The 13738-nt window shown below is 43.0% G+C and overlaps 1 pseudogene; it reads right to left on the bottom strand.

The window, feature by feature from the left end:
* Window positions 1-10111: 10111 nt before the first annotated feature.
* On the bottom strand, window positions 10112-13181 carry LOC107972363 (monocarboxylate transporter 7-like; annotated as a pseudogene).
* Between the last annotated feature and the right edge of the window lie 557 nt (window positions 13182-13738).

Genomic DNA, 13738 nt, shown 5'->3' with positions numbered 1-13738 from the left:
GTTCACTCTTGCTAAAAACTGAACTAAATTTTATATGATGCATTTATTCAGCAATCATAAGTGCTGTGTATAACTATTGTACATATTTTTGGACAATTTCTTAGGGTTCAGCTTAAAAATATAATTTGCCTACTGCAACTAAATTTTATGTACTATGGTTAAATCTTTGTAGTTTTAGAAGATAATTTTCAGTAAATAAATCCAAGCAGATTTTGCTCTGCAAATGCTGAATGAAGTATTGAACTAATAAAAAGGATTAATAATTTTCTACTGTCTACATAATCTTAGAAATCAGTGAATTTGATTCATTTATGTCGTAGATCCTGATCCCGGTTACCTGTGGAGTTAATATCTCTCCAGTCAAGAGATTTTTCAGGCCTCAGACTTTTAATGGTGAGGGTTAAATAGAAGAATTTGGCGAGGATTACCCGTCGGTTCTTGTCCAGCTTGCTTTTTGAAGCACACATTCCCCTGATATGAATAATTTACATTTCAAGCCCTACGAGGGACAGAGGGCCGCGCTGCTCCCTCTTGGGAGCAGCAGTGCTAAAATCGAAGCAGGCAGCTGCGGGACCGCTATAGCCGGCCCTGCGCTCGGGCCCTTCCCGGGCAGGAAGCGCGTCGCCGTCCCCGGCTGCGCCCAGGCCAGCGGGCACAGCAGCTGCGAACCGCCGGCGCACCACCTGTTTCCGCGCCCGGGGACTTCCCCGGCGGGGCCCAGACGTGTGGGGTCGGTCGCTTGGCTTCCCCTGGCGTCAGCGACCCAGGGTAACCTCCTCCACTGCTGCGTGCCGTGCAGGCCTGCCTGTGTGAGAGCCACGTGTGCCGCGCTCTGGGCACAGCCTTGGAAAGTCAGGACCGCGACGGCAGCAGAGCAGTGAGTGGAATCACCTCTCGAGTAGAGCATTTAAAAAGTGCTTCATTGAAGAGTTTGAATCTCAGTCACTTTGTAGATTCGGATATCTAGAATGGCACCGTCCAATAGAAATATAATACAAGCCACCTATGTAAGCTTAATGTTTCTAGTAGTCGTATTAGCAAATGCATAAAGAAGCAGGTGGAGTTAATTTTAATAGTATATTCTATTTAATCCAGTGCATCCAAAATATTATTTCAATCAATATCAATGCTGAATATTTTATATCCTTTTTTTTTTTTTTTACCGTCTTCAAATTCCTGTGTGTATGTTACACTTGCAGTACGTCTTACTTCCAACTGGCCACATTTTCAAGTGCTCAACAGCCCCATGTGGCTTGTGGCTACTGTATTGGACAGTGCAGCTCTAGAGCAGTACCCAACTCTAGTGTACCTGGAAAAATGTACCCGTGATATTGAGTTACTAGGAGAGGAAGGCTTATTTCAGGAAAAGGTCATGTAAATCTTCTCTCCGTACAGCCAGTGCTGACATTCAAGCTGAAAGGGTGTAGACACTGTAAGGGCCTCTGACTTTGGTGTTAATTTGTTTCTTTAAAAGCTTGATACTATTCTCTGTTGCAGCTTGTTTTTTACCCTTCCCTCTTCATTTTCAAGGGCCTGGTATTGTCTTCAAATGCATTTCCATTTTTGGAAAGCGGAGTCGTAAAGCATTAATAATGTGGAGATTATTTAGTCCATTTCATGCATGAGGACACAAGCCTGCAGCAGCCGAGTAAACTTGCGTGTCATGTAACCAATGGCAAAAATGGGATCAGATCCCAATTCTCCCTAATGCTGAGTTATTCGTTATTTTCACTGTGCTACATGACCTCATTGAAGTAAAATATCACCAGCGAGAACCTAACCATTTTTCCCCCAGGTTGTTTACAAGGGATTATACACGATTAAACTTTCAATTTCTTTTCTGTTCAAGTAGAGCCATCTGGGGTTGCTCAAAGTTGGAGAAATCAGTCTATGTACAGTTCTGCCTTAGTACCAAAAAAAGAGAGGTGCAATATTTATTTATTTATGAAATAGGGTCTCGCTCTGTTGCCCAGGCTGGAGTGCAGTGGCATGATCATGGCTCACTGGAGCCTCCACCTCCCATAGTCAAGTGGTCCTCCCACCTCAGCCTCCCAAGTAGCTGGGATTACAGGTGTGCACCACCATGCCCGGTGTATTTTTTTTATTTTTAATTTTTAGAGATGGGATTTTTTCCACATTGTCCAGGCTGGTCTGGAACTCCTGAGCTCAAGCAATCTGCCTGCCTTGGTCTCCCAAAGTGCTGGGATTACTGACGTGAGCCACCGTGCCCGGCCAAGAGTTGCAATATTTAGTAAAGCTCTTGCGACTAGTTGAGGCATTAAAAGAAAGCATTATGAAAAAAAATGTCTACTGGAAAATAGTTAAAACAAAATCTATTGGGGCAATATGTTCAAACTCACAGACTGCCATACTTAACCCAGTATTGATTTCATCCCACTGTTTTCTTTAGTGTCTGCTCATGGATCAGTTTTTTCTTCTTTACAACTGACCCACCCATATAGTACACTACTGCTGGGCAGTCTGAGATCCATCCATCCTCAGATGCTGAACCGGTGGGTTCTCGGCACAGTGCTTTCAGTGTCCTGTGGTTATCCAGCTGTTTCATAGCAGCAAAGACTCTCTTGAGCTGTAACTGTCAATAGATATCTTTTTCTTCTCTTGTGTAACTAAAGGGGAAAAAAGTCTATAACTCATTCATTCATGTATTTTTTCCTTCAACAATATTCATGGAGCACCGCCTACTGGGTGCCAGGCCCTGCTCAAAGCCTTGGGAATACAGCAGTGAACAAAGAACTCCTACCCTAATACACTAGTGGATGAGACAGAGAGTCAAGGAGTAAACAGATGCTTTGTTTTATTTTTATTTTTAATTTTTTTTGAGACAGAGTTTTGCTCTGTCATCCAGGCTAGAGTGCAGTGGTGTGATCTTGGCTCACTATATCCTCTGCCTCCTGGGCTCAAGTGGTCCTCCCGCCTCAGCTTCCCACGTGGCTGGGAGTACAGGCACGTGCCACCGCACCTGGCTAATTTTTGTACTTTTTGTAGAGAGGAGTTTTACCATGTTGACCAGGCTGGTCTCAAACTCCTGGGCTCAAGCAGTCTGCCCACCTTAGCCTCCCAAAGTGGATGCTGTTATAACCTAATGTCAAAGTAAACAAATAGAAACAAGTACCATTTTGAATAGGATAGACAGGAATGCCTCCCTAGGGAGGTAGCATTTGGAAGTGATCAAATTGAAGGGTCACACTGCATATACATCTCAGGCAAGGGAGTACCAAGCAAAGGAAACCACAAATGCCAAGGCCTGAAGCTTGCAACAAGAAGAACAATTCCAGAAACAATAAGAGAGGCTGGGTGTCGTGGCTCACACCTGTAATCTCAGCACTTTGGGAGACCGAGGCAGGCGGATCACGAGTTCAGGAGATTGAGACCATCATGGCTAACATGGCAAAACCCCATCTCTACTAAAAATACAAAAAAAAAAAAATTAGCCAGGCATGGTGGCGGGCACCTGTAATCTCAGCTATACTCGGGAGGCTGAGGCAGGAGAATCACTTGAACCCAGAGGTAGAAGTTGCAGTGAGCCAAGATTGTGCCTTTGCACTCCAGCCTGGGCAACAAGAGTGAAACTCCATCTCAAAAAAAAAAAAAAAAAAGTGGGGGGGCTGGGCGTGGTGGCTCACGCCTGTAATCCCAACACTTTGGGAGGCCGAGGCGGGCGGATCATGAGGTCAGGAGATAGAAACCATCCTGGCTAACATAGTGAAACCCCGTCTCTATTAAAAATACAAAAAATTAGCCGGGCGTGGTGGCATGTGCCTGTAGTCCCAGCTACTCGGGAGGCTGAGGCAGGAGAATTGCTTGAACTTGGGAGGCAGAGGTTGCAGTGAGCCGAGATCATGCCACTGCACTCCAGCCTGGGCAACAGAGCGAGACTCTATCTCAAAAAAAAAAAAAAAAAAAAAGCCAGTGGGGCTAGTATAACAGGAGCAGAGGGAAAAAGAAATACCATCGGGCAGTTCACGCAGGGCTCATTGCCAAGGATTTATGTCAGACTTGTGCTGTAAGAAGATTACTCTGGCTACTGTATGGAAAATTAAGATGGGGTGGCATGTTGCAAGAGTGGAAGCAGGCAGGCCAGCTAGAAGACTACTGTAATAATCCAGCTAAGATGATATTGGCTTGGATCAAGGGTCCTGGTGCAGTTGGCAGAAGCAGTCAGCACCTAGATATATTTAGAAAGGAGAGCCGATTGGATGTGTGGAGGAGTGGGTTTGAGGAGGAGGATCCAGAGTTCTGCTGAGGACACTTTAAGTTGAAGATGCCTAGTTTATATCCATGACCTGCCATGCAGGCAGATGTAAATCAGGAGCTCAGGGACAAAATTGGGACTAAGAATGGGAGGTGTCGATGCAGAGAAGGTACTTAAAGTTTTGGTTGAATTCCAGGGTGTATAAGTTGTTAGGGAAGTTAGCGTGCTTGTTCTTGAGTTGCTGGAAAGGCATATAAATGACACAAATACATGGCCACAATATGTATTTTCTCAATAATATTTGGGGAAATGTTCTGGGCATCAGGTTTCCCGTCTAACTTTCCCTGTAGGAAACGGATAGTCATTGAAGTAGTTTTGATTTGGGTGAGTTGTTACACGGATAGCGAAGTTGTAAGTTCTCTTGCCACTTTTCTTGTTCTGCACCTTTCGAGAGTCATTATGAGAACTGAACACTAGGGGGACCCAGTTTCCTTACTTATGCAACGGCGGCTGGCCCAGCTCTACCTATGATCGCCCTCACTTAGGACACATGCAATATAAACACAAATCTGAAAACAAGGGCAGCTTCTCTTTTCTCAATGCAATGTATATTTATAGCAGTGATCATTTTTGCATGTAACATGTCTGAATTCCTTAAATAAGTCATTTTAAGTAATGTACATAACCATTACAATTTTTCTTTTTTGAGACAGGTTCTCACTCTTTGCCGAGGCTGTGTGCAGTGGTGCCATCTGGACTCATTGCAACCTCTGCCCCCTGGGCTCAAGTGATCTTCCCACCTCAGCCTCTCGAGTAGCTGGGACCACAGGCATGAGCCACCACACCTGGCTAATTTTGGTTTCGCCATGTGGCCCAGGCTGGTCTTGAACTCCTGAGCTCAAGCAATTCACTCACCTTGGCTTCCTGAAGTGCTGGGATTATAGGGATGAGCCACCACACCTGGCCACCGTTTAAAGATTTAAAGGCAATGGTTTCTAAACTCTAGTTCCTTGTGAGCCCCATATTTGCAAACTTGTGAAAATAAGGATCATGATTTCTTATTTTTTATTATTATTATTATTTTTGAGATGGAGTCTCACTCTGTTGCCCAGGCTTGGGTGCAGTGGCGCGATCTTGACTCACTGCAACCTCCACCTCCCAGGTTCAAGTGATTCTTCTGCCTCACCCTCCCGAGTAGCTGGGATTACAGGCGTGCACCAACATGCCCGGCTAATTTTTGTATTTTTAGTAGAGACAGGATTTCACCATGTTGGCTGGGCTGGTCTCGAACTCCTGACCTCAAGTGATCCACCCACCTCGGCCTCTCAAAGTGCTGGGTGGGATTACAGGTGTGAGCCACCATGCCTAGGTGAAGGATCATGATGATTTCTAATTTACAATAGTTGAATTGGAGTATGGAAATCTAAATCTAATAAATACCACCTGGTGATTTGAATCTGCGCCACAAGAATGCTGACATAGAATCCATTTTCTATTTTATCACCAGGTATTAAGCAAAGGGAAAGGCAAATAAATGCTCAAAAGCTACATTACATGCTATTGGAGTATAAAATGTATAACTTTGTTAAAAGGTTTGGACACATTTTGTATTAGTTACGGATACATAGGTCTTAAAAGAGTACATGATCTTAATCCTTTTTTTGAGATGGAGTTTCGCTCTTGTTGCCCAAGCTGGAGTGCAATGGCGCAATCTCGGCTCACCGCAACCTCCGTCTCCCGGGTTCCAGCAATTCTCCTGCCTCAGCCTCCCGAGTAGCTGGGATTATAGGCATGTGCCACCATGCCCGCCTAATTTTGTATTTTTAGTAGAGACGGGGTTTTTCCATGTTGGTCAGGCTGGTATTGAACTCCCGACCTCAGGCGATCCACCCGCCTCGGCCTCCCAGAGCTGGAATTATAGGCGTGAGCCACTGCGCCCGGCCCAACTCATTTTTATAACTAGAATAATTTTAGTTTTGGGGAGAGAAAGTCTACATAAGGTTTATACTGAAACTTCTTGAAGTCAACAAGCTTAAAGCAGAATCTTTATAATCAGGAGAAATGAAAACATAATTAACAGCCTGGTGTGGTGGCTTACGCCTGTAATCCCAGCACTTTGGGAGGCTGAGGCAGGTGGATCACCTGAGGTCAGGAGTTCGAGACCAGCCTGGCCAATATGGCAAAACCCCGTCTCTACTAAAAATACAAAAATTAGCTGGGCGTGGTGGCACACGCCTGTAATCCCAGCTACTCGGGAGGCTGAGGCAGGAGAATCACTTGAACCCCGGAGGTGGAGGTTGCAGTGAGCCAAGATCGCACCATTGCACTCCAGCCTGGACAACAAGAGTGAAACTCCATCTCAGAAAAAAAAAAAGGAAAAAAAAAAGAAAACATAATTAACAAATGTGTTAGCTATAATGCCAAGCACGGTGGCTCACACCTGTAATCACAGCACTTTGGAAGGCCATGGTGGGCAGATCACTTGAGGTCAGGAGTTCAAGACCAGCCTGCCCAACATGGCAAAATCCTGTCTCCACTAAAAATACAAAAATTAGCTGGGTGTGGTGGTGCATGCCTGTAATCCCAGCTACTTGGGAGGCTGAGGCAGGAGAATTGCTTGAACTCGGGAGGTGGAGGTTGCAGTGAGCCAAGATCGTGCCACTGCACTCCAGCCGGCGTGACAGAGCAAGACTCTGTCTCAAAACAACAACAACGAAAAAGTGTTAGCTGCTTGATCTTTCCTATTTTGGGGCAGTTATGATCTAAGAATTACTTTGACCACAATGAATCCTTTCCCATGAGTCAGGACTGTTAGTTTTCAGAGCTTTGCTTCTGGTGGTACTGACCTGTGCCAGTGTTACAGATGTGTGGTGAAGGAGCTAGAATTTTTTTTTTTTCAGCTTGAGAGCTAATTGTGTGTGTGTGTGTGTGTGTGTGTTTAACATTTTTATGTGATTGAAAAAATATATATTTCTTGTATGAAAATCTTGTGAAATTCACATTTCAGTATCCATAAATAAAATTCCATTGAAACATGGCCACATTCATTCATTTATATATTGTCTGTGGCTGCTTTTGACCCTCAATGGCAGAGTTGACTAGACAGAGGCCTCATGGCCTGCAAAGCTTTAAATATTTACTATCTGGACCTTTACAGAAAAAGTTTGCCAACCCCTGGCATGTAGAGTCTGTGCTGTTTACCTACAGGTTGCAACAGTTCTTGGAACGACTCTGTAACTGGTTGTGGTCTTTAACTATTTGCCTTTATGACTTTTGATAGGCTTACTCTGGCTACCATGATATCATTTCATTCATGTATTTTTCATTAATAATTAAATACCATCGCTGCTTTCATTCTTAATTCTTAGATGAAAACATGCTTCTTCATTTGATTATATTGTTTAATTTTTATTTCCCTCTCCTGTTATTCATTACTTAATATTTCTCTTGAATTATTTAGTCTTTTTCTAAGGTGCTGTAATTTGCATGAAAAACTCAACATAAAATAAAATTGTCCTGCTTTCAATGACCAGAAAAAATGATTTAAAAGTTCAGGCCACACACGATGGCTCACACCTGTAATCCGAGCACTTTGAGAGGCCGAGGCAGGTGGATCACCTGAGGTCAGGAGTTTGAGGCCAGCCTGGCCAACATGGTGAAACCCCATCTCTACTAAAAATACACAAAATTAGCCAGGCGTGGTGGCAGGTGCCTGTAATCCCAGCTACTCGGGAGGCTCAGGCAGGAGAATCACTTGAACCTGGGAGGCTGCAGTGAGCTGAGATTGTGCCATTGCACTCCAGTCTGGGCAACAAGAGTGAAACTCCATCTCAAAAAAAAATACTCGTAAATATAAATAAATAAAAAGTTCAGTAGACACTTCTTGGGAAACTTTATGTGTCTCTAGTAGAGTTAAAAGGTTTTGCAGAAGATAAACGTTAAAAAATTATTTATTAGGAGTGAATCTTTGGTGAGTTTTTATAACTTTAATTGCATCAAATACTGAATGCTGTGAGAGTCAATAAAAAAATCTTATAACAGAAGAAAATCAGTCTCTTTAAATAAAAAAGCCATAAATGTATTGCAAATCTAGAAGTACCAGAATGTCACTAATACAGAACAAATCAGCAGTCTTGTTTTTATTTTCTTCCAAACATTTAAAACCTTGATTATTGACATACTGAAATTGGCATGCATTCTGTTTTCATGCAGGTAACAGAATAGACATGGAGCAGATCCCTCTGAAATCAGTTATAAATATTAAATTGTATTGAACATTCATAGTAAAAATACATTGTAAAGTGCTGAAGTCATGTAAGTCTGCAAAACTGCCACAAGCTCAAAGTTCTTCTCAAGCAGTGGCAGAGATTTGCTATATCCACCTTGTTTTAGGTTATGCCTGTTTTTGACAGACATTTTGTCATTTCCTCCCCTACCCTCCCCAAAGTTTTATAGATTGTCCTATTTCTATGGCTGGTAAGATGCTCTACAAAATGTAGCAGGTGGTGATGAACTATGCCACTTTTCCTTTCAGCGCAGAGAAATATTCAAGCTTGTGTGTACCTGTAACCAAACTAGGCTTGTTATGTTTTTCCCCCGAGTTGTCATAAATTAACATTAATGATGAGTAAAGATGGAGCAGCAAGCATTGACCATCACCTGCAGGGTGAGATTGTGGTAAAATAGGTGAGTAAAAAGTCCACCTATTATCCTGACACTTGTCCTCTTTACAGAAAACTGCTAACATGAGCAATACTATACATGTAGTGTAACTCCAAAAAAAAAATAAATAAAACAAACAACAACAACAACAAAAACAATGACCAGTTACCCGATACCTCTGGCAACTTAGAGCAATCAAGTCGTGAGTTATAGAAGATGTAAATTGCAACTTGTAACTCACTGTAACATAAATGTCTCTGTTACCCCCATGTGAAATACAGAAATGCTTCAACAATTAGATGGTTTTTTCTTTAAATCAGAAATGCTTTAACAGTTCAATGAAATATAATTCTGATCAAAGAAGTTCCTCAAGTATTCTTAGATGATAAAACAAATTATTTTTGAAAGCTAAGCTGATTTGCTATCCGTTATTTTTTCCCCTTTAAATAGCACATGTTGCCCTTAATCAAATGGAAGAATCATGACAACTTGGCCTTTTATGAAAGTATTTTTTACAAGATAAGACATATTCTGTGAGGCATTTAAAGGACTGCAGAAAGGAGGTAAAAATGCTGCTTATGTCTGAGATTTTATTTCTTTTGATTACTTTAATCATCCTAGAATAACTTAATAATAAATAGTGGTTTAAATTAAAGACACTACAGTCACATATTTCTGCATAACTAAAAGCAACAGGAAATGCCATTTTGTATATTCTGTACTGAAATACTTCTGGTAAGGACTGGCCATAAAAAGCAGTGGTAATCTTCACATTTATGAAGTTCAAGTTATATATATACTTAAAATTTGCTTATTAGTAAAATGTTTGGTCTTAAACTATACTTCATTTCCAGCAAGCAGAGGCCATAATTTGTTAATGGGAACCTCAGTATTTTACAAAGGGTTTAACAAAAACTATTTATTCATATTTCTGAAAATTAGGAATTTTTTAAATGATTGAAGTCTTTTTTTTTTTTTTTTGACTGGTCAGTTTCATTTCAATGACCTGGGTTGGATGTTGTTTTATTCAAGATAGTAGTTTATTCTGACAAGACCATACGAAGAAAGAAAAGAAAGAAAGAAAATCATTTATCCCATGTGAAAGCTTTTAAAACCACTTTGCCAGTTCGTGTCACTATTTTAATATTGGAATGTGAACCAAAGAGTCTTTCTACATATCTTTTGTATTGCTACTGAATACAGCCAGATTTATATATGGAAGAGTGCTTGGTTGTTTTTTGTGTTGGCTTTAAAAACAAGCAAAAAGGAAAACTTAAAACCAAACAAAAGCGATGTTGGTAGTGCTCTTCACATACACATTGGCTTTAAAATGTAGTTTTGAAAGTGGAGTAGAGGGGTTGGCTCCTCTACCTCCTTGTGTCCCCGTTGGGCCCACCCCATCCCTCTCCAGCCAACACAGTGGCTGTTGTTGTAAGAAAGTGTGTCATACCGGCTCCATTTGCACGTGAACTCTGTGCTCATTTTTTGCAAGATCCATTTCCAGAAAGTCTTCAGGTATGTCCTGTAAAGTCTTCCCACGATGGCTCACTACCTTTGTTTCACCTGAGTGATGACGCTGGCACAGTCCCTTCTTACACGGTCTCACCAGGGCGAGGCACACAGCAGCCAGGGCCATGCCAGCTGCGCAGGAGTAGAAGGCCCTGCTGTAGATCTTACTTTGGTCCACCAACAAACCTGGAAGAGAGCATGGCGTCCGTTAACAGCATCCTTCCTAGACATAAGCCCCTCACCCAGGCGACCATCCCATTCAGAAGCCTCTCAGTTTCATTGCCTTCCTTGTTTTCTTTTGTGTTTCTAAAGAAAAATGGGTGTTAAGGGCAGAAATCTTTACTAGACTGGAGAGGAGAAAGAGACAAACACACAATATACTTGTTCTTCTTGGGCTAAGTCTGTCCTCACAGAGGACCTAAAACCTGGGACATTTCGATGCATACTTCTTTGAAAAGGTAATATTCTTCGGTAGGAAGGAACTGTATTATTTTCACTTGAGTTCACTTTAGGTTTTTGTTTGTTTGTTTGTTTGTTTGTTTTGAGACTGAGTTTTATTCTTGTCGCCCCAGCTGGAGTGCGATGGCACGATCTTGGGTCACTGCAACCTCCGCCTCCCAGGTTCAAGCGATTCTCCCGCCTCAGCCTCCCGAATAGCTGGGATTACAGGCGTCTGCCACCATGCCCGGCTACTTTTCATATTTTTAGTAGAGACGGGGTTTTGCCATGTTGGCCAGGCTGGTCTGGAACTCCTGACCTCAAATGATCTGCCCGCCTCATCCTCCCAAACTGTTGGGATTAGAGGCATGAGCCACTGCGCCTGGCCACTGTAGGTATCTTCTGACAGGGGGTACGATTTCTAATCACAACACTTTAAAGACCCATTTGGGATCTAAGCTATGAAACATACCTATGTCCCTCTTACAGGAAATATTCTATACAAATCAATTAGGTATTTACAGAGTGCTGCTTTCTATTCCCAAATACCTTTCCTAAGAAGGGAAGATGACTTACAGAAGTCCGATATTTCTGTCATTCCAAAAGTCAGGTGGGCTCTGAAGGTGATAAATCCATGCGTTCCTGTCTAGCATGAGAGAAGGCAAGGTGACAGAAAAAGCCTGGGTCGACCGGGCACGGTGGCTCACACCTATAATCCCAGTATTTTGGGAAGCCGTGGCGGGCGGGATCATGAGGTCAAGAAATCAAGACCATCCTGGCCAACATGGTGAAACCCCGTCTCTACTAAAAATACAAAACTTAGCCGGGCGTGGTGGTGGGCGCCTGTAGTCCCAGCTACTTGGAAGGCTGAGGCAGGAGAATGGCATGAACCCGGGAGGAGGAGGTTGCAGTGAGCCGAGATCGGGCCACTGCACTCCAGTCTGGTGACAGAGCGAATCTTCGTCTCAAAAAAAAAAAAAAAAAAAAAAAAAGCCTGGGTCAGTCTGGACTGCAGATACAGCTTCCAGTCCTGATTCAACCACTAATTTACCATGTGTCCTTTGGTTTCAATTCTTTGGCCTTCAGTTTCCTTATTTATTTATTTATTTATTTATTTTTGAGACAGAGTCTCGCTTTGTCACCCAGGCTGGAGTGCAGTGGCATGATCTCGGCTCACTGCAAGCTCCACCTCCTGGGTTCACGCCATTCTCCTGCCTCAGCCTCCCGAGTAGCTGGGACTACAGGTGCCCGCCACCACACATGCCAGCTAATTTTTTGTATTTTTAGCAGAGACGGGGTTTCACCGTATTAGTCAGGATGGTTTTGATCTCCCAAAGTGCTGGGATTACAGGCGTGAGCCACCGTGCCTGGCCAGTTTCCTCATATTTAAATCAAGAGGGCTGGCTCAAGTAATCTCTAATCCCTGGCAGCTCTAAAATTCAATGGAAATATAAAACAGCAGTAAGTTTTTTTATGGCTTGAACAGGAAGCTAGCACAATTCATAAGGGAAAGTAGACAAGCGTTTGTATTTTGTGTATTTAAATTACCCGCAAGGGGTGGTCCAGCCAGTCCTGCTATGCTCTGAATGAAGATGTAGACCCCAGCTGCAGAAGACATCTTCTCAATGCCCACAACATCATCCTCAGCAAGCAGTGGAATGTGGGTCCCTCCTATTGTTCCAACCATAAACCCAAAAAATATGCTACATGACATTAGACCCCAGAATTCCCTAGCAAAAGTAAAGGCAAACAGAGACACAGTCAATAAGATGACGCAGATGAACTCAATGTAAATCACACGAATGGGCTCCCTGTTGAGGACAAAACCAGCTCCGATCCTCCTGAAAACTTCTGCAATGGCCATTGTAGATAATAAAAAAGCAGCGCGGTCCTGGTCAATGCCCAGACTAATGCCCAGAGGAATGATGTACAAGGAAGGTGCAAAGAATCACAGTGTCGCAAGGAGACCAAATAATGCATAACAAATAAAACTTTTCTCTTTCAAAATGGAGAAGTGTAATAGCGGGGCTTTCTTTTCGCTTGGCCTGGGGCTGGTCTTCACCAGGACCTGCTGCATGTCGGCCTTCGGCTCCAGTTCCGGGTTAGTGTGAGTAGGCACATTTTTAGGTGAGGTAGTTAGTTCTACTCCTGAGTCAATGGAGTCTATTGAGGTTCGTGTTTTCTCATTTTCAAGCATATACTGTGCTTCTTTCCGATTTTCCTGGATGACTATTTTTGGTGACGCTGGTCCTCTGATGATGATGGGTCTGAGCAGTGCTCCGAAGACGACAATGTTTAACTGTAGTAGGCCCACGAAGAGGAGGCTGTATCTCCAGCCAATGCGCTCCTTCAGAGCCATGAATTGCTTGAATAGGCAGGAGTGCAGAAGAAATAAAATATAAGGTCAATCATGGACTCAAGACGCGGGAGAAGCCATCAAGAAGAAATATGGATCCAGATTTCATTATAAGTTTTGTGGAAATTTATTGTACTCAGCATTATGAATGTACTCAATCTTTTTTTTTTTTTTTTTTTTGAGATGGAGTCTTGCTCTGTTGCCGAGGCTGCAGTGCAGTGGTGTGATCTTGGCTCACTGCAACCTCCGCCTCCTGGTTTCAAGCAATTCTCCTGCCTCAGCCTACCAAGTAGCTGGGATTACAAGCGTGTGCCACCAAGCACAGCTGTTTTTTGTGTTTCAAGTAGAGACAGGGTTTCACCATGTTGGCCAGGCTGTTCTCCAACTCGTGACCTCAGGTGATCTGCCCACCTCGGCCTCCCAAAGGGCTGGCATTACAGGCATGAGCCACTGTGCCTGGCCAAAAATTTTGTTTTGAGATGATCTGCACACAGGTAAGAATGCTGTCTTTATTAGCATAATCTAAATCCACATTGAATGTAGCTCTTTTGAAAAAGGAG

Source organism: Pan troglodytes, chromosome 19 (assembly GCF_028858775.2).
Source record: "Pan troglodytes isolate AG18354 chromosome 19, NHGRI_mPanTro3-v2.0_pri, whole genome shotgun sequence".
Lineage (NCBI taxonomy): Eukaryota > Metazoa > Chordata > Mammalia > Primates > Hominidae > Pan > Pan troglodytes.
Note: the sequence above shows the minus strand (reverse complement) of the source record. Positions and strands in the feature narration are given on the sequence as shown.